This window comes from Stegodyphus dumicola, chromosome 2 (genome assembly GCF_044657685.1).
Source record: "Stegodyphus dumicola isolate Sdum_Otavi_A_Nest chromosome 2, ASM4465768v1".
Classification (NCBI taxonomy): domain Eukaryota; kingdom Metazoa; phylum Arthropoda; class Arachnida; order Araneae; family Eresidae; genus Stegodyphus; species Stegodyphus dumicola.
Window position 1 is genome coordinate 97,427,105 of NC_140769.1, and position 22,091 is coordinate 97,449,195.

Genomic DNA, 22,091 nt, shown 5'->3' on the forward strand with positions numbered 1-22,091 from the left:
CTATGATGTATTATGAAATATAATTGAAACAAAATTCCTTTATAGAAATTGTGCTATAATGCTCATCTATAATTTTAAAAAGGCAGTACAATTTAGAATTTTAAACAAAACTTTCAAAAATTCGTTTTTAAATATTTTAGTATTTTTACTTACCAATAAAAAGCATAAAAATTGCTTTGAAATTTGAAATTTTTTAATAGTTCAGATTTAAAATATTATTTTCTAAAACAAGTAGTTACAAATTTCCTTACAGCATTGGAAAAGTTGAAAAAATATCCAGCCCTGAAAGCATGTAATAGCTTTATAATTATTTGGAACGTTAATTATGCTTGATAAATATGCTAAATTTTTAAAAATCAATCTCAATTTCAAAAATAAAAATATGTAGAAATTCTAATTTGTGAAATGAAGTGCTACAACCAGCTTTTTCTTGACAATTATACACGCTGCAATAGGCAACCACTGTTAAATTTCTGCAAGTCGTCCCTACTCCTCCGGATGTCAAGGTGACAGCCGGGAACGCCTCAGACGAGGGAGAAAATCTATTTGGGTTAATCTATTTCTTATAAGGTGATCTTATGTGATCCACGCCAGCGTAGCTTGCGCTACGCTGGCGTGGAAGCAGTCAGAAGAGAAGTTATGTGATCTTGAGAAGGCACCTGGTTGGTCGACATCAAAATCAGCAAAGTTCATTAAAAGTTCTTAATTTAACGATAAAAACACTCAGAATGTAATAAATTTATGTATATTCCTTTAAAACTTAGTCCATAGCTATGAGATTGACACTATTTACACAATGAAACAGATGAGACAAGATGCACTATTTATACAATAATATTTAAATGAAAAATGAAAAAACTTGTAGGCGTAGCTTCTGAGAACCAATTCGGTACTCAGAGTACGAAATAGAAAAACACTAAGTCCAGAGTGGAAAATTCTTGAGTAAATAAAGTATGTACTAACTACAAGTTGAAGTGCCGCTATATACAAGATGATGATTAAATGAGTGAAACTACAAAGTTACAGTTGTGGAATTGTAGCTAATTAGACTAGAATTCCAAATCAATATTCGTAAAATAGTCAAAAGCGGCTATGGCTACTTTGATTTTACTCATCAATAATTTTGCTGTTTTGAATATTTTTTTTTGAATTTTTTAGCCTTATTTATGTGAGTTTTAATCCATAAAAAGACTGAAGTTTCCTTTTCGCTATCAGTGTTTAAGTTATTTGTTGTCCAAGCTGATTTAATTGGTTCCTTTGAAAGGGTGGGGAAGTCAGTAGCTTTATATTGAAATCTATTGCGTTCTTCTTCTGCTTTTGTGGCTTTTGCTGCAGCGATGAATTTTTGAATGTTATTAGGGTGTTTTACACAACCTTTATAAATCGATACGGGGTTTTCTCCACAAAGGGCACAGCATGCAGGTTTGATGTCCTCTTTCTTTTGAGTATAGGTGTAAGTTTCGTGAGGCTTTGCACATTTCATGCGAACAGATAGCGAAGGTTCGTAGTATAATGGCATAATTCCCTCGTATGGCCATAACGCTGGCATTTATGACATTGTACGGGGCCCTTTTTTAATTTGTAAGAGGCGATAAAAATGTCTAATCCTCTTAATTTCTTAATATCATAGACTTTTTTGCATTCAATACTTCGTTTGCATTCAACTTGAAAAAGTGGAAGTTTCAATGTATTGCCGTCTTTTACTGTGGTGAGTTGTCGAACTTTAAGGACAGGAATTCCATTTTGTTGCAGTTCCTGCTTGATTAATTCAGTATTTGAATTCTTGGGAAGTTTTTTGATAACCGCTTTTAATGGGTTTTCATGATTTGGTTTAAAAGTGTGGTATTGGATTCCACGCTGTTGCAGTAAGCTTCTGATAAATGTAAAGTGATTAGAATCGTAGATTCTAACAGTTAAAGTTTCTCCTTTCATATTTCCTAAGTAATGGGTGATACCGTTACTTTCGATTTCGGCTTTTAGCTCATCCCAGTCCCCGGTGAAATCATCGAGAACAATAGGAGGAACATGTTGTTTTTAATTTAAGAATTTTGAGTGTCTGAAGTTTCTTCTTTCATTTGGTCATCATTATTTAAAGTGAAGAATTTGTTAACCTGAGGGGCTTCCTTTGGAGAACTGTCCGTAATTGGAAGTTTTACAGAGTTACGAAGGGAAATAAAACCTTCGCTATCTGTTGACAGTACGTTTTTTCTTAGTTTTTAATGTCTTTGAAGTTGAGGGAATATTTTTATCATCTTTTTCATCCTTACTATTTTCAGCGATGGATTTAGAAGATTCATTTATGTTTTTAGTTTTCTTTTCACGTTCTTTAAGTAAAATTGCAAAATATTCAATTTCTTTTTCAAGATTTGCTTTTTTCACGAAGACTTTCTTCGGAATCATCCCTAGTTCTAAACGCACTTGTGAACTTAGTGAGGTGATCCATTTTTAAATCATAGATCCTTTTCCTAATGGCCTCAGTGTACGGTAAAGGAGTCTTGAATAAATTCCTGACATTTTTCTTCATGTTGGGAACCGTAGATCAAACCAAGCAAAAGCTAGATGACAGAATACTCACCAGAATTCAAGATGATCGGATCCATGTTCATATTATAACTCAGAATCGTAGGATTTATGTATTAGAAAACCCGTTTTTTGTAAGCGTTTGAGGCGTACTAACTCATTACAAAGTGATTGGTTCCTTTCTTCCTCGGAATCATCTGTTAATTCGGATGATTACTTCGACATGCTAAGATTGTTTTCGGCACCGTAGTTAGAAGACATGCGTCCAAATGTTTTTTTTTCCAGCAGAATGAGGGGCCCCTTATACGGTTGCACATGTATACGTGCCCCTTGATGAAACATTCTCAGATCGTTGGGTTGTTAGAGTTGGATCAATTTCATGCGTCCCCCTTCTTTATCCAGACGTCACACCACTAGACTTCTTTTTTGGTGGGGGAACTGAGCTTATGTTGAAGAGATTCGAAGCATCGATGATTTAAAAAATTGAATCACTATAGAAGTAGCTACTGTGATTCCGCAAGTACTTAATAACCTCAGGAGAGAAATCGAACACGCTTTATATTCTCCGAACAAGTAATGGTGATCATATTGAAGGGTGTTGATATAAAATTCATTAAAGTGCTATATAAAATTCAGTCATTATCCCCCTTCTTTTTCTATATTATTTAAAATATATCTTTATTGGGTAAATAGATTACGAACAATATGCGTATCATGTAAGCTTATCATGTTAAATGCTAAATGCAACACATAGAGCCGGAACCTTGCAAAATAAGCAGATGTTAAAAAGCTTTCCGGCCTGTAGCTAAATTTAAATAACAATAATTTTACGAATTTTGCATTTAGATAGGTAATTTTAGTAGAATTATAATTAAAATTGTTGTATTTTTCTGTGCAATGTAGCGAGAGACAAATTTTTAAGGCGAAGCTATGCCGGAAAAACTAAGAATACAGGGTCACGTGCATTTAACGTTGAGTAAATGGGTATCTCGGTAATTTGTAATGAAATTGAATAAGTGTAATTGACCACTATGTTATTTGTAACCGTAATTTTACACTGTTGTTGCTTTCCAGTAATCTCGAAAATCAGAAACTAGTAGAAATATCTCGCGGCTGGTTGAAAACTATAAAAGGCAAGAGAGAGAACATATGAGTCCAGTTTGCTTAGTTATTGATTTTGCGAGGTGTTATTTCCGCACGAGCTAAAATATCTGAGTTAGCATTCTCTTTAAATACGCTTTGCATTGCGTTGTCGTTAACGTTGTTAGTAGTTTGAAATGTAACTATTGATTATAATATGTGATACTTATACGAATATTTCTGTGGAAAATTCCAGGCTTTTGAAATATTTCTTTTGAATAAAATAAATTTTATTAACTTAGTATTAGACTTGTGCATTCAATCTGTTACGAATACGTACGCACGCAGCAGTAAGAAATAATAAATGATATATTAAAAATTAATTCTTCTGAGACTGCAGTTCTTCAAGAAAATGGGCGGTATCATAGTAACAATTCAGTCTCGTTAAATAATCGATATCAAAAAAAGTTTCGTTAATTTATGATTAGTTTCAAAAAAATTTTGGACGAATTTTATTATTGATTTTTTCTTCAGAACACTCGTAAACCCATATCCTATGCCTTTAGACTTCAACACAGTTTTGAAAATTTAATTAAAATCAATAATGTCAATTCAAATGCTAGATACATGGTCCTAAACCTGGTAAAATTCAAATATTAAAATTATAAAAGCAAACATAATACTTAGAAATAAAAGCACTTTAAAAGTGGTAATAATTTTAACCAAAATTAATACAAAATTGATCAAAATTAAACCAATTAACGTCCAATAAATACAGAAAAGACACTAACTTTTACCTCCGCTCGCGCCATTTTGAAATGTTTTGGGTAATGTAAAGCGGAAAAAAGTATTTAACAGGAAAGCTCGAAATGGAACTTTGGCATTATCTATCTATGAGACAGAGAAGGAGAATGTGAGTGAGAAAAATTGAAGAATACTTAATTAAATAAATATCATTAATGGCCTTAAAATTGCTGTGAATCAATTAATTAAAGAATGAGGTAAAAAAAATGACGGTAGGTTCTCTGTTTTAGTTTACAGAGTTGCTGGTGTTTAAATGCGTAGGATTATTAACGGAAGTGCGAGGATGTCATAGAGCAAATAAAACAAACAAAAGATCTTACATACAACGTATATTTTATTTTATTTTTTATTTTTAGTCCAAAGGGAAGGACTATTGTTTTATCCCTGAAGGACTATTGTTTTAGTTTTGCGTTGGTTCACTATAAATGTCCGTTTTACTTTTCAAACTGTTGCCACCAAATGTTAGAGTCCTGCATTATATTTGAAAAAATTAAATAACGAAAAATTTGCATAAATGTTTGTATATTTCTCTCATTGTGATAAAACAACGGTACATAGAGCCATCGAATTTTGAATGACGTAATTCTACTGCGAATATGGGCATGTGGAAGCCCAAATTTGAAATTTGGAATTTGTTTTATTATCGGTTTCATATTTTGTAAATCTTTAACGAATTTTTCATTAACAAACTCAATATTGAGTTTGTTAATTAAAAATATTCAAAGGATTAAAAGGGTTTCAAAGCGAGCAATGGCGCAGTTATACAGAAAAAACATTTTTCTCTCCAGCGCGTTTGACTGCGTATCGGAAATTCTAAAGATATGCTCAATTTAAAACTATTTTGTGATATTGCTCTTAAATGGAATTTTACGGTTTAAGTGCGAAGAACGTTATATTTAATAATTAAAGGTAACAAACAAAATGTTAAAAAAAACCGCCTCTTTGGACGTAATTTAAAATCTGAAACCTTTCAGAATTTTTTTAAAAATATTTATTTATTCAAAATGATGCTACGTAAAAGTAATCGATGATATCAAAAGTAAGACACATTTAGGATGTCTCAGTTATATTCCTAGTAAATGTTAAATCAATAAATGAATTGTTAGGTGTACTTGGATATTTATTTCATAAAATCAAATGCCTTTTCATTTCGTTTGAGGTCAACATTGAAATCGCCTGTCATAATAATAAGAACATCTATATCTACAGTAAATTCTTCATCTATCTATAAAGTAGTCTTAGAACATTTTATTAGTGCATTAAACAAGAACTTTTTTTTAATATCCTGACAATCTACTACACTTATCAAATTTCTATAAATAGCAAGACCACTAGTTTGGCGAGATAAAAAAATACAGCAAACACCACTGACAGTCTACGCTTGACGACTACTGAATGGCAATTTAATTTTTACTTCATTTTTGCTTTAATATACTTCTCAGATATGATTTCCAAGATTTTGGTTAATACAGTTTTTGAACTCAGCCTTGCTGTTTGATAAATTCTTACTTCTGACTGATATATATTCCAAATATTTCATTTCATTCTCTCAAATATATTGTTACAAACTTAGTATTTAGTTAGACATTTTTAGTAGAATTATAATTAAAATTGTTTTATTTCCCCATGCAATGCAGAGCGTGACAAATTTTAAGAGAAAACGACGTCGGAAAATTAAAAATACAAAAACACGCGCATTTACCAGTGAATAAAAGTTTATCTTTGTAACTGATATTTAATTTGAATAAATGTAATTATGTAATTGACTACTATGTTAGCTGTAAACGTAATTCTACTCTTTTTGCTTTCCAGAAATTGCTAGAACTGTCTCGCGCGGCCGATTTAAAAAGCTATATAAAAAACCACCAGAGAGAGAACATCTGAGCTCATTTGTTTATTAGTTGTTGTTTACTTAACTGCAGTAATTTTTATTGATCTAATTAGCTTTCTCTGCGCTTTTAAAGTTTTAGTAGGTTAAAATATAGCTACTGATTATATTTCGTGATATTGTACGAATATCTTTGAGGTAAAATCCAGCATTTCTGTTATATTTCTTGTGATAAGAATAAATTTCATTAATTTTTTTCGGACTTTTGCATTCATTCTATTACGAACCCGTACGCACGCAACAATATAAAATTATACAATATTTTCATTAGCATTAGGTAATTCTGGATAATAAGCTATCTATTAATTCTTAAAAGAATCAATTAACATTTTAGGAGTTAATTTTAAATGACGTTTCATTAACCCCTAACAACAACATACAGGTAAACGATAAAACTGTAAAATTGAATTACATAAAATAGTTTTTAAAGTTCAGAGTGTGAGTTCAAACAATCACATCTCACTTCTGCAGCTCGCGTGCGTTGAGCTGAGTATTTTCTCTATATCGTCGGTAGAGCGCGTTGCCGATGATATTCATTTGTCTTCCCCCCCCCTGGCTACGAAGACGTCTCGGTGAGTAGCCAGAGGAAGAATTGTCTTGTTGGTTCTTTTACGCAGCATTCTTAGGAATGTCCTCTCTTAGTCTCCAAGTGGATAACTTCTTCGTGAGATTACTCAATGGTCTTGAGATCTCTGCAAAATTAGGAATGTAGCGTCGATACCAGCTGCAAGTCTGAGGGACACTCTGTACTTGCTTCACATTCTTTGATGCAGTAATTTTTTGAATGACTTTGGCAGGGTCTATTTGAATTCTAGAATTTGTGATATAATGTCCAAGATATTTCACTTTAGAACAAGCAAAATGACATTTGTTTCGATTAGCATGAAGCTTGAATTTTAATAGTCGATCAAACACTAAGCGCAAGTCTTCGAGATGCTCCTCAAAAGTAGAAGACATAACAATAATATCATCGAGATAAGTAAGAGTGTTGACTTTTAATCCATTACGGAAGATATCCATTAATCTTTGGAAAGTAGCTGGTGCCGCATTCAATCCAAAAGGCATCCTTGTGAATCTGTAGACTCCAAAATGACATACAAAGGCATTTTTGTCTTTGTCTGGAGGGTACATCTTAAATTGGTGATACCCTGATTGTAAGTATATGATAGACATATATCTAGTTTGCTTTGCATTATGAAGAAGTTCATCCATACGAGGCAGTGGGTATGGATAAGACTTATTCACAGAATTCAGTTTCCTGTAGTCAATACATAATCGAAAGTCACCGTTCGGCTTGGGAACTAAAACAACGGATCTGCGTATGGTGAATCGCACACTTCTATTATACCTGATGCAAGAAGTGCATCGATTTCTTTCTTCAAAATCTTCTTTCTTGCTGGAGAAAGTCTATAAGAGGTTGTAGCCATTTTAGGTGAGTCACCTGTATAATTCGGTGCTTGATGTAAGGAGTTGGTTATTCCGCCGGAGGGAAAGTAGTTTCGCATTTTTCTAATAAAGTATTCAATCGTTTTCGCTGCTCTACAGTTAGATTTTCACCTTCGTCTGGACGTAGTAGGCAAGGATTTGTTAACATGTCACAGGATTGATCTCTTTCAGCAAATGGAAAGTATTTATTTGGATTGTCACCAAAAAACCACTTTTGCTAACGAATATTTAGAACTACTCCAGCTTTTTTTAGGAAGTTTTCTCTAGGCAGTGTTCGATTACCTGTAGCATCAGGCAGAGCTATCAGTGTCAAAGGGAAGGTCCGTCCTTCAAGGCCAAGTTTCACACAAGTTGTGTAAACATATTTCGTCGTTTGGCTGCCATCATCGAGACAAATAAGGCAAGAGGATTTCTCGAACTTTACCCCATCTTCTTTTAAGATTTGGTACAGTTTTTTGCCAGCGATTGAATGACTTGCTTCACTATCCGAACAAGCTGTGCCATATACTCCATTGATGGAGATATTCATCACTGCAGTTGTCTTAGTGTTGCCTAACTTTTGTATATAAATATTGTCAAAACGAACTGAGGCTGAACTCGTGGAGTGCTGACAATCTGGGCATTTTGATTTAGTAAATCCAACTTTCGCCACAACCATAGCAAGAGAGGGTTGGTTTATCTGTTACATTGGTATATGTCTTCTTCGTTGGTGCGGATTTTGGAATACCACCTTCCGAATTGGAAGTTTTCTTTCGAGTTGGTGAGATTGCAACTTTGCTTTGATTATTATTTAAACAATCGTAAGTGTCCAACTTTTCTGCTAATTCTGCAGGAGAGAGGCGAGTTTAAGTTCCGCCAAATGTCCAAAAAGTTATCTCTTATTTCTTGAGAAACTCTCTTTTTCATTTGGCCAGTTATAATGAGCTACTTCAAATCATCAAATTTTGTAATGTTTAATTCTCTAAGTCAATTTTCAAAATAACTGGTCAGTTTCAAGTAGAAATCACGTCAAGTACTTTTTAAGTTTCTTCCGATGTAGAGCGAACAGTTGTCGGAATTTATCAGCGGTAAGCTTATATCTATTTCGAAGCATTTCCTTCATCTTTTAGTAATCTCTTGATTCCTCTTCCGGCTCACGAGCAATTAAATTTCCAATTTCTGTTGGTAACGATCATGTCATTATCCTTAGGATCATATTTAGGTAAAATTCTCTCAAGATCCCAACTGGTTTTTTTCAACCTCAGTTGCTGCCACTAGATAGGGGGAAATTCTTTACAAACTAGAATCAAGGAGACATATTTATATAATTATAATATCCCAGTTAAAGTTCACACTATGGCGCGGGACCTGTTTACCTTTGTTAAACATCAGCCATTCCCGTCCTCCGTCACCTGTCATCTGTAGTGGAGAGGGGTGTCTTCTGAACTTCAAATTGAAGTCTCAAGTCTTCTTTTTCTTTGGCTAATTTCTCTTCCTTAGCAGGTTTTTCTTGAGCAATACGTTCTTCCTTGTTCTCAAGTCTTTCTTCTATTATATTAGTTAACATATGTTTCACCGATTTTTCATCATAATTATCGGATTTCGTTATGAGGTCCTTTAATTGTACCACTTTTAGGTTGTCTGCCACGACAAAATCTAGTTCAAGGGCAAGAAGATTTAAACCTTCTTTTCTCCCCCTACCCAAAAGGAACATTTTATCTTTTGCGAAATTTAAACACAGTCGTATAATGTCCCAGTTAAAGTTCACACTATGGCTGTTAAAAGCTAATATTCTAATTTTATACTTGTTTAAATTTTAAATGTATTTAAATTCGTCCTTCAGTCCTTAGATATCGTTGATAATTTTAAGCACTTAGGGTCATACAAAAGAAATCAACTTTGCAATAACTGTAAATAAACACTACTGGTTCACAATACTTACAATTCACACATTTTACAAAACTTAGTATCAATTAAAATTCTAATACTATAAATAATCAAATATTATTCATTAGTTTTAAGTCAAGATTACTTATCTTAATCATACACATCGGTGTAGATATTATCAATGTATCTCTGGGGTAAGAAGATCCATTCCTTTCATGTAAGACAATAAAGTGGATATCACAACATCTGTATGAAGTATCCTGAAACAAAAGAAAATTCAACGCGTTCTGCAACTCCATACTGCTGCCGCGAGTTGGGAGCCAATTTTCTTTGTATTAATCCTTAAAAGAATCAATTAGCATTTTAAGAATTAATTTTAAATGACGTTTTATTAACACCTAACAACAACATACAGGAAAACGATAAAACTATAAAATGGAATTACATAAAATATTTTTTAAAGTTCAGAGCGTGAGTTCAAACAATCACATCTCACTTCTGCAGCTCGCGTGCGTTGAATTGAGTATTTTCTCTCTATCGTCGGTAGAGCGCGTTGCCGAAGATATTCATTTGTTACAGCACTTACTTTTTCATTATCTTAAGCTGAGTTGTATATATAAATTTAAATGCTTATAATTTTAAGGAAAAATTATACTAACATTAAATATTACTGGACAGATCTTCAGAAGTACATGTAAAATGTGCTTAATGTATGTCAATGGATGTTTCCTATTTATTTTTTTCCATCCCACATCTTTCATTTGTTACTATTTTTTCCTGAGTTATATTTGTTTCCTCTAGCTATTCTGGTTCTCTTTTGTATTGCAATGAAAGGGAATTCTTGCAGCGAAAATCTAATTTATCTTAATTGTAACATGACTGCTCAGATAAATCACTCAGCAACGAAAGGGCGGTACGCTGATCTGTTGTTCTATATCCTGCAGTGATTCGTTAGAGAATGGGTTACTTGGAAATACAGTTCTTTGAAATGTGATGCTGGATATACAAGCGCTCGCTTCTGCGATATAGTAATATCTGATAATTTTGAGCAATGGAATATGTTAGATGCAGACATATACTGCTGATCTACAGCAAACTTCTGATTAACCAGGGACAGTTTTACCAGACTATTGCTTTTGAAAGGGGAAATTGTGAGATTTATTTTTAGTGCGGAACGATGGGAAAGATACTTTTACAAACCATCAGCGTAAAACAAAACTGTCTTCTAAAAATACCAAAAAAAAGGGGGGAAATACAATAAAAATCAGTGTTAGAAGATTATATTTCATAATTTTTTATTATAATAATTTACGCGTTATATGCAATTTAATTGCACATAATTTCGGATATACAAGCACTATAGGATAAAAAGCAAATTCAAATCGGCTATTTTATTTTACCCGAGGTCTCTTAAAAATAGTTATCTTTAATGTCATTTTTACTTTAATTTGTTCATTTTTATGATGTTATTGTTATGTCTTTCCTTTTTTAAATGTTGTTTTAACTTGCGTAGCTAAATGAACTTATTCTACAGACGAAACTGCTGAAAAATTGAGATAAATTGTAATAGTACTTTTGTGATCAGTATGATATGGGTTTATTCTCTTTCTTAAATTACTTTAACTGCGCTTACGTAATCAGTGTTCTGAATTAAGCTGGCCTTTATCCTCGGTATTACCTGGTAAATACGAAGTTGATTGTAATTTCAAAATTTCTATCTTAATCACCATTGTAACAGTTAGACGTCTTACATATTGCTGGTGATTTGGGAAAAGTGAATTTAAGTTATAGACAATCCTAACTACTATTCTTTACCAGAAATATTACGTACCTCAAAATATTCTATTTTGTAAAGAATTTTCTCCTTGCTTACCGCTTGTTTCCGTACTATAATTAATGAGAAGTACTTTCAGCTAGAATTAGAAGGCCCGGGTTTCGAATCTCGGCTAGGGCTTCCCTGATTGTTTATGTTTCTTGCTTCGAAATACACCCCTGGCTTCATAAGTTAATAGTAGTATAGTATACAGATCGTTATAGTTGTTTAATAGTAACTCACGACTACTGGGTATTACAAAATACGCCAAGTATCTCGCAAAAGTACATGAATGGTGCTTTATTAAACATAATATTAATAACTGCAGTATATTTTTTATTTTAATTAGCTAAATACTCTAAAATGTTTTTTCTCCATATGGTTAACAGAAAATACTTTACTGCAGCTTATTAAATGTATTCAAGTAAGAATGACATGATCTTAAACGAAATGGCAATAATGTTATCACTATCGCTAGTTTCCATTTGTGTTCAATAACCTTTGATAATGCATCATGGCTAAAATACATGATTCAAGAAGGTTAGTTTTGAGCAAACAATTATCTTCTCATATAAAGTTAGTTTCTATTTGAGTAGATACGCTAACAAACATAATTATCATTTTTGGTGCGAAAAACAATCCATCATAAATGCACGAGAAGCTCTTGCATTCGGAAAAAATCATTGTATTCTGTGGGTTTTGGCAGGGAAACATCACCGGATCCTTTTTTTTTTTTTTTTTTTTTTTTTTTTTTTTAAATTTTTTTATCAAAACGAGGGAGATGTAGCTACAGTTACTAGCGAGCGATACCAAATGATAATAAATTTTTGGGTCAAACTTACACGACATTGACTTGTTAGACATGTGGTTCCAAAAAGCTTGTGCCACATGTCACACTGCTAAAGTGATTATCGACGTTTTTCAGAAAATATTTGGTGAAAAAATAATTTCACGAAATACAACTGTTAACTAGCTTAGTAGAAGTTGCAATAACTCCTTTAGATTACATTTTGGGGAATTATTTCAAATAAATCGTTGAGAATTAACCGCGAATCCTTGAAGCATCAAGAATAAACACAGGATGTTGCATCCCGAGGTAACAGCACACGTTCATCGGAAATTGGGTTCCTCGAATCCGCGCATGTGTAACATTTAAATACTGTTTAATTCAGAACATAATGTCATAATATAATGAACATAATGTAAGTTTACTTCAAAATTTAAAAATTTGGTTGTATCTGAAATATTTTTTTAAATTTTATTTCATTATAAAATCATATCATTCATATTCGAACACCCTATACAAAGATATAAATTTCTTCTGGAAGCAGCCAACTGTTTTACGCCTAATCTAAAATGTTCGAGATGTATTTTTCATTATGAAAGAAGTGCAAAATTTTACTCTTGAAAAAATTACCTTACATGGTGCAGGCATTAATCATTTGTTTCTTATAAATATATTTGTATTTTCGCCTTTCAGATATATTGCTATTCCTATTTTAGTCGCCTAAGAAAAAATGTATTTTTGTTGGGAAGATTAAAGAAAGTCTTAACAAAAATTAAGCACGTTAAATTTAGTTGATTCACAAAAAGAAAAAAAAAATTGCTTACTCAGATTTTTGCTACTAATTTCCACACTTTTTAAAATTAAGTTTATCACCAGTGTAATCTACACTTGCCCTTTTATCTCTGAATTAATATTGAATATTTCACTGAAAAACAAGCAATTACGTATGACTCGTTACGTCACATGTTACAAAAAAATGTGCACATTTTTTCTTGATTTCTTTTGATTAAGTGTATCACCAGTGTAATCTACACCTGCATTTTTATCTCTGAATTAATATTTAATATTTCGCTCAAAAACAAACAATTACGTGTGACTCGATCCATCACATATTATAAACAAAAGTGCACATTATTTCTTGGCAATGAATTTCGGTTTTAACAATTTATAAATGTCTGTATATTCAAGGTTCCAAATTTCCTAGAAGAAATTGATAATTGCTTAGAACCAATAAGCAGATTTTTTAGTAGTACTTTTCATAAAATCTTATGAAATTTGTACATACTTGGATAGAAAATATGACAATGAACATTTATATATTCACAAAATAGTATAAAATATATTTATAAAACATTTCCAAGTACATTGGTCTAGACAAATGCACTAAATGAAAAATAAGTTTAGTTCTAATATTACTGATCATATGGGACTAAAAATAAAATCGTGGTTGGGCTAGTAATAAAGGCGGATTTTTAAATCAAAATTCTTAAAGAAAAATGTACATGAACTGAATAATATCACTCTTGTTTTCAGGATGTACGGGAAAGAAGTGATGAAAAGAATAACAAATATACTCGAAATGAGTACATTTATAGCATTGTAGCTCAGGTTGCTGGAAAAGAGAACATTAATTTCGGATATATCTATCTTTCGTTTATATCACTTCTTATATATCGTTTTATATTAATTTAGAAGTCAAACAACAAAAATCAGCGTTATATTTTCAAATTTTCACAGGATTAGTTTCGATGGTTTTACGGAAACATCATCCTCCGCTGCAAAAGCGCAAATGAACGAGATGAGATATAATGATTAGATAAGAACGCCTGAACTAGAGATAAGCCACTGGCGCCATCTGTTGATGAAACCAGAACTAAAGCATAATTTCTTTAAAGGCTGAAGGCAAAGATGGATTAGAATTAGGGTCGTTAACTAGAACAGAAAGATGTGAAATGCCTCTAGAAAATCTAGTTTACAAATGGAAGATGTTTTTTTAATAATTTTGGCAGCAGAAAAATTGAAAGAGTGATTTTTTGGCCAACATTCCTGGACAACAGAAGACTTCTGTATTTTCTTTTTTCTAACATATGCCTCATGTTCCTTAACGCTAAATTTTAGTTTGGCTAAGAATACATGATTAAAAATACATGATGTAAATTAAGCCACACTGGCAACGAATCCTGTAAATACCCCAGGAATTCATATCCGGAGTAGGGTCATTGAGTATGGAACCCGGAATTTTATTGATGGGAGAATAAACGACCCGAAAGTTAAATTTCTGCAAAATGCGTGCAACTTTATAGCTAATTGATGGAAAGAAGTGAATGACAACAGAATTTTTATTTATTTATTTTTATATTTTCTAAAACAAAGAGTGTGTCCTTTGGTGTGTTGAGATGAGAATTTTTTAATTGCTTGGTTAATAATGTTGGGTGAAAAGCCCCTGTCAATAGCTATTGCTTTTAAATAATTTAATTCTTCATCAAGGGATAGTTTGGAGGAGCTTAATTTACATTGGCCAAACTAATAAAGCGTTAAAATTTATCGTTAAGGAACATGAGGCATATGTTAGAAAAAAGAAAATACAGAAGTCTTCTGCTGCCCAAGATTGTTGGTCCAAAAATCACACTTTCAATTTTTTTTGCTGCCAAAACTATTAAAAAAAACAACTTCCATTGGTGAACTGGATTTTCTAGAGGCATTTCACATTAAAAAAAATCTTTCTGTTCTAGTTAACGACCCTAATTCTAATCCATCTTTGCCTTCAGCCTTTAAAAAAATTATGCTTTATGTCTGGTTTCATCGACAGATGGCGCCAGTGGCTTATCTCCAGTCCAGGCTTTCTTATCTTATCTAATCATTATATCTTATCTCGTTCGTTTGTGCTTTTGCAGTGGAGAATAATGGTTCGGTAAAACCATCGAAACTAGTTCTGTGAAAATAAAACGCTGATTTATGTTGTTTGACTTCTAATTAATATTTGTTCGGCGTGTTATTGTATCTTGATATCGTTTTATGTTAACACTATTTTTGTTCCTGAAATTATCCCATAATATAATTTTTTATGAGAATCAATAATTTTAATTTCAGTTCCATATGATCAAGATTATAATGACAGATTAAAAAATATTTCATTTCCCATTTTAGTACATTTGATTAAGCTGCATATTTAATCACTTCACTGTTTCCTCGCGAGAGACGCTATATGAAAAATGTCACCAGACGTTGCAACGTCATACAGTCATTGGAGTTAAATGTGGCTTCGATCTTTACCTCCAAGGGACACTCATAGATTCGTGTTTTGCAACCCGCTGAATGCAACAAAAATGAAATGAGGTGATTGAAGGCTTAATTGGCAAAGCTCTCTCTCTATAAAGAGTTCGTATCACGGGTGAGTCCACTTATAAAGACGGGAAATAGGAATGCATTTCCGGCCTCTCCTTCAGTTCATGTTGGAGTGATATTACTTCTTATTTAACGTTGTTAAATGGCCAAGGCCTTCATTCAGCATTTTGCTCTAAAATACTAAATTCCCGCAATTCCGTTGCAGATTCACAGTAATTGATAATTGCTTACAACCAATAAGCAGATTTTTTAGTAGTACTTTTCATAAAATCTTATGAAATTTGTACATACTTGGATAGAAAATATGACAATGAACATTTATATATTCACAAAATAGTATAAAATATATTTATAAAACATTTCCAAGTACATTGGTCTAGACAAATGCACTAAATGAAAAATAAATTTAGTTCTAATATTACTGATCATATGGGACTAAAAATAAAATCGTGGTTGGGCTAGTAATAAAGGCGGATTTTTAAATCAAAATTCTTAAAGAAAAATGTACATGAACTGAATAATATCACTCTTGTTTTCAGGATGTACGGGAAAGAAGTGATGAAAAGAATAACAAATATACTCGAAATGAGTACATTTATAGCATTGTAGCTCAGGTTGCTGGAAAAGAGAACATTAATTTCGGATATATCTATCTTTCGTTTATATCACTTCTTATATATCGTTTTATATTAATTTAGAAGTCAAACAACAAAAATCAGCGTTATATTTTCAAATTTTCACAGGATTAGTTTCGATGGTTTTACGGAAACATCATCCTCCGCTGCAAAAGCGCAAATGAACGAGATGAGATATAATGATTAGATAAGAACGCCTGAACTAGAGATAAGCCACTGGCGCCATCTGTTGATGAAACCAGAACTAAAGCATAATTTCTTTAAAGGCTGAAGGCAAAGATGGATTAGAATTAGGGTCGTTAACTAGAACAGAAAGATGTGAAATGCCTCTAGAAAATCTAGTTTACAAATGGAAGATGTTTTTTTAATAATTTTGGCAGCAGAAAAATTGAAAGTGTGATTTTTTGGCCAACATTCTTGGACAACAGAAGACTTCTGTATTTTCTTTTTTCTAACATATGCCTCATGTTCCTTAACGCTAAATTTTAGTTTGGCTAAGAATACATGATTAAAAATACATGATGTAAATTAAGCCACACTGGCAACGAATCCTGTAAATACCCCAGGAATTCATATCCGGAGTAGGGTCATTGAGTATGGAACCCGGAATTTTATTGATGGGAGAATAAACGACCCGAAAGTTAAATTTCTGCAAAATGCGTGCAACTTTATAGCTAATTGATGGAAAGAAGTGAATGACAACAGAATTTTTATTTATTTTATTTTTATATTTTCTAAAACAAAGAGTGTGTCCTTTGGTGTGTTGAGATGAGAATTTTTTAATTGCTTGGTTAATAATGTTGGGTGAAAAGCCCCTGTCAATAGCTATTGCTTTTAAATAATTTAATTCTTCATCAAGGGATAGTTTGGAGGAGCTTAATTTACATTGGCCAAACTAATAAAGCGTTAAAATTTATCGTTAAGGAACATGAGGCATATGTTAGAAAAAAGAAAATACAGAAGTCTTCTGTTGCCCAAGATTGTTGGTCCAAAAATCACACTTTCAATTTTTTTTTGCTGCCAAAACTATTAAAAAAAACAACTTCCATTGGTGAACTGGATTTTCTAGAGGCATTTCACATTAAAAAAAAATCTTTCTGTTCTAGTTAACGACCCTAATTCTAATCCATCTTTGCCTTCAGCCTTTAAAAAAATTATGATTTATGTCTGGTTTCATCGACAGATGGCGCCAGTGGCTTATCTCTATTCCAGGCTTTCTTATCTTATCTAATCATTATATCTTATCTCGTTCGTTTGTGCTTTTGCAGTGGAGAATAATGGTTCGGTAAAACCATCGAAACTAGTTCTGTGAAAATAAAACGCTGATTTATGTTGTTTGACTTCTAATTAATATTTGTTCGGCGTGTTATTGTATCTTGATATCGTTTTATGTTAACACTATTTTTGTTCCTGAAATTATCCCATAATATAATTTTTTATGAGAATCAATAATTTTAATTTCGGTTCCATATGATCAAGATTATAATGACAGATTAAAAAATATTTCATTTCCCATTTTAGTACATTTGATTAAGCTGCATATTTAATCACTTCACTGTTTCCTCGCGAGAGACGCTATATGAAAAATGTCACCAGACGTTGCAACGTCATACAGTCATTGGAGTTAAATGTGGCTTCGATCTTTACCTCCAAGGGACACTCATAGATTCGTGTTTTGCAACCCGCTAAATGCAACAAAAATGAAATGAGGTGATTGAAGGCTTAATTGGCAAAGCTCTCTCTCTATAAAGAGTTCGTATCACGGGTGAGTCCACTTATAAAGACGGGAAATAGGAATGCATTTCCGGCCTCTCCTTCAGTTCATGTTGGAGTGATATTACTTCTTATTTAACGTTGTTAAATGGCCAAGGCCTTCATTCAGCATTTTGCTTTAAAATACTAAATTCCCGCAATTCCGTTGCAGATTCACAGTAATTGATAATTGCTTACAACCAATAAGCAGATTTTTTAGTAGTACTTTTCATAAAATCTTATGAAATTTGTACATACTTGGATAGAAAATATGACAATGAACATTTATATATTCACAAAATAGTATAAAATATATTTATAAAACATTTCCAAGTACATTGGTCTAGACAAATGCACTAAATGAAAAATAAGTTTAGTTCTAATATTACTGATCATATGGGACTAAAAATAAAATCGTGGTTGGGCTAGTAATAAAGGCGGATTTTTAAATCAAAATTCTTAAAGAAAAATGTACATGAACTGAATAATATCACTCTTGTTTTCAGGATGTACGGGAAAGAAGTGATGAAAAGAATAACAAATATACTCGAAATCAGTACATTTATAGCATTGTAGCTCAGGTTGCTGGAAAAGAGAACATTAATTTCGGATATATCTATCTTTCGTTTATATCACTTCTTATATATCGTTTTATATTAATTTAGAAGTCAAACAACAAAAATCAGCGTTATATTTTCAAATTTCACAGGATTAGTTTCGATGGTTTTACGGAAACATCATCCTCCGCTGCAAAAGCGCAAATGAACGAGATGAGATATAATGATTAGATAAGAACGCCTGAACTAGAGATAAGCCACTGGCGCCATCTGTTGATGAAACCAGAACTAAAGCATAATTTCTTTAAAGGCTGAAGGCAAAGATGGATTAGAATTAGGGTCGTTAACTAGAACAGAAAGATGTGAAATGCCTCTAGAAAATCTAGTGTGCAAATGGAAGATGTTTTTTTAATAATTTTGGCAGCAGAAAAATTGAAAGTGTGATTTTTTGGCCAACATTCTTGGACAACAGAAGACTTGTGTATTTTCTTTTTTCTAACATATGCCTCATGTTCCTTAACGCTAAATTTTAGTTTGGCTAAGAATACATGATTAAAAATACATGATGTAAATTAAGCCACACTGGCAACGAATCCTGTAAATACCCCAGGAATTCATATCCGGAGTAGGGTCATTGAGTATGGAACCCGGAATTTTATTGATGGGAGAATAAACGACCCGAAAGTTAAATTTCTGCAAAATGCGTGCAACTTTATAGCTAATTGATGGAAAGAAGTGAATGACAACAGAATTTTTATTTATTTTATTTTTATATTTTCTAAAACAAAGAGTGTGTCCTTTGGTGTGTTGAGATGAGAATTTTTTAATTGCTTGGTTAATAATGTTGGGTGAAAAGCCCCTGTCAATAGCTATTGCTTTTAAATAATTTAATTCTTCATCAAGGGATAGTTTGGAGGAGCTTAATTTACATTGGCCAAACTAATAAAGCGTTAAAATTTATCGTTAAGGAACATGAGGCATATGTTAGAAAAAAGAAAATACAGAAGTCTTCTGTTGCCCAAGATTGTTGGTCCAAAAATCACACTTTCAATTTTTTTTGCTGCCAAAACTATTAAAAAAAACAACTTCCATTGGTGAACTGGATTTTCTAGAGGCATTTCACATTAAAAAAAAATCTTTCTGTTCTAGTTAACGACCCTAATTCTAATCCATCTTTGCCTTCAGCCTTTAAAAAAATTATGATTTATGTCTGGTTTCATCGACAGATGGCGCCAGTGGCTTATCTCCAGTCCAGGCTTTCTTATCTTATCTAATCATTATATCTTATCTCGTTCGTTTGTGCTTTTGCAGTGGAGAATAATGGTTCGGTAAAACCATCGAAACTAGTTCTGTGAAAATAAAACGCTGATTTATGTTGTTTGACTTCTAATTAATATTTGTTCGGCGTGTTATTGTATCTTGATATCGTTTTATGTTAACACTATTTTTGTTCCTGAAATTATCCCATAATATAATTTTTTATGAGAATCAATAATTTTAATTTCAGTTCCATATGATCAAGATTATAATGACAGATTAAAAAATATTTCATTTCCCATTTTAGTACATTTGATTAAGCTGCATATTTAATCACTTCACTTTTTCCTCGCGAGAGACGCTATATGAAAAATGTCACCAGACGTTGCAACGTCATACAGTCATTGGAGTTAAATGTGGCTTCGATCTTTACCTCCAAGGGACACTCATAGATTCGTGTTTTGCAACCCGCTGAATGCAACAAAAATGAAATGAGGTGATTGAAGGCTTAATTGGCAAAGCTCTCTCTCTATAAAGAGTTCGTATCACGGGTGAGTCCACTTATAAAGACGGGAAATAGGAATGCATTTCCGGCCTCTCCTTCAGTTCATGTTGGAGTGATATTACTTCTTATTTAACGTTGTTAAATGGCCAAGGCCTTCATTCAGCATTTTGCTTTAAAATACTAAATTCCCGCAATTCCGTTGCAGATTCACAGTAATTGCTCCCCCCCCCCCCGCCCTTCAGTAACGAACAAAGAGGTGTGAAATTTTCAAATGATATCGTTTCTAGTTCCTAGAATAAAAGCAACCGTTAACTCTTAGAATATATTAAATCATTTTTAACGAAAGGGGTCACAAAGGGGGTCAAAAAAGAATAAAGGCAAGGGGTCACAAAAGAATCCTTTTACAAAAAGACTGTCTATAATAAATATGAACTGATACAATGCGTTTTAGAAAACGTTAGACTATTGTGTACTTTAGGGTGAGGGTAGAAACAAAGCATGCAATCTCGGCAGTTCGGGCGGCCGTAAGTCGTTTGAATGAAAGGACGTCGCGGGCGGTTTTAGTCTTGAAAGAGTTAGCAGCATGCTTTTAGGGAACCATCTTTTCTAATTTTCAGATAAAAGATTAAAAAATATAAAATAATTTTTCGTCATGGGTAGAGAGACGAAAAGTGGATTTTCTATTGTGTTTGACAGCTGGTGAAAGAGCGGGAAGGAATATTTTTAAGGACAAGTTTCAGATGCAGAAACTTTCTCTCTGAACGGGAAAAAAAATATTTCAGTTTCGTAGGACGCTGAACTGGTTAAAGAAAATTTTTTATAAGCTTTTCTTATATTTTTTAGTAGGCTCGAGGGCCTCGCAAAGCAGAACAATTATTCTTTATAATCAGCGCAGCAAAGGCCATGGTTATTCGAATATGACAAAATACAGGAAATCTATTTGCATAAGAGAAGCGATGCCTTCGTAGAGAATTTTAAAATTTAATGTAATTCGTATTTACCTCACACATGAGGAAATCCATGACTATACAGACACCCCATTCGCCTGCGATGGAAACCGGGTTAAACTCCTAAGAGTTAGTTGTCATAACCGACGCCCTCTGGTGGATCCCAGCGCAAAAACGGAGTAAGCGTGACGCATTTCTCCAAGTTCTTCCGATGCTTTCGAGTAAATAAATATACATTCAGTTCAATTAAATTTGTGTTGGATTTAGAAATTCGATCGCACTACTCAGAGTCACATGTCTGCTAACAATGCGGCATTAAATACTTTGAATTAAAAATTCATCAGTGTTAACAATCAACAGCTTTATAATGATTTCCAAATGGAACCAAAATTTGGGCTATTCCTTCAGGAATTCTCAATATTTTTAAATGGTAGACTTTGATCTACCTGATGGTGTAAAATTCGAAATACTGCAATTCTTCACTGCTAAACAAGGATATAAGTGATACAAATTGGGCTTTTATTAAAACATCTACATTGAATTTCGAAAAGTGGAAAGCTTTGATGCTTTGCTTTATCATCGTAAATGGATATATGTGAAAAATTTCAAGAATAATGAGTTTATTAAAGAGAGGTTTAACTAGTGGATGAGCGTGTAAAATCCTAAACGCTAGTAGCTCAAAGCAAGATAAATTCTCGATCGATAGCTTGGTTGCATAGGTATTTTCATGGTTTTACCCATGTGTAACGTCCGTAGGAGCCAATTTCTCTTAGAGAGTGCTCCACAAAAGCATCCTGACCTTAGATACGATTAGATAATCTTAGTGTATTTTGCATTTATCTAATAAAATCATCTTTGTAGAAGGGAACCAGAAATTAATTTTAATATT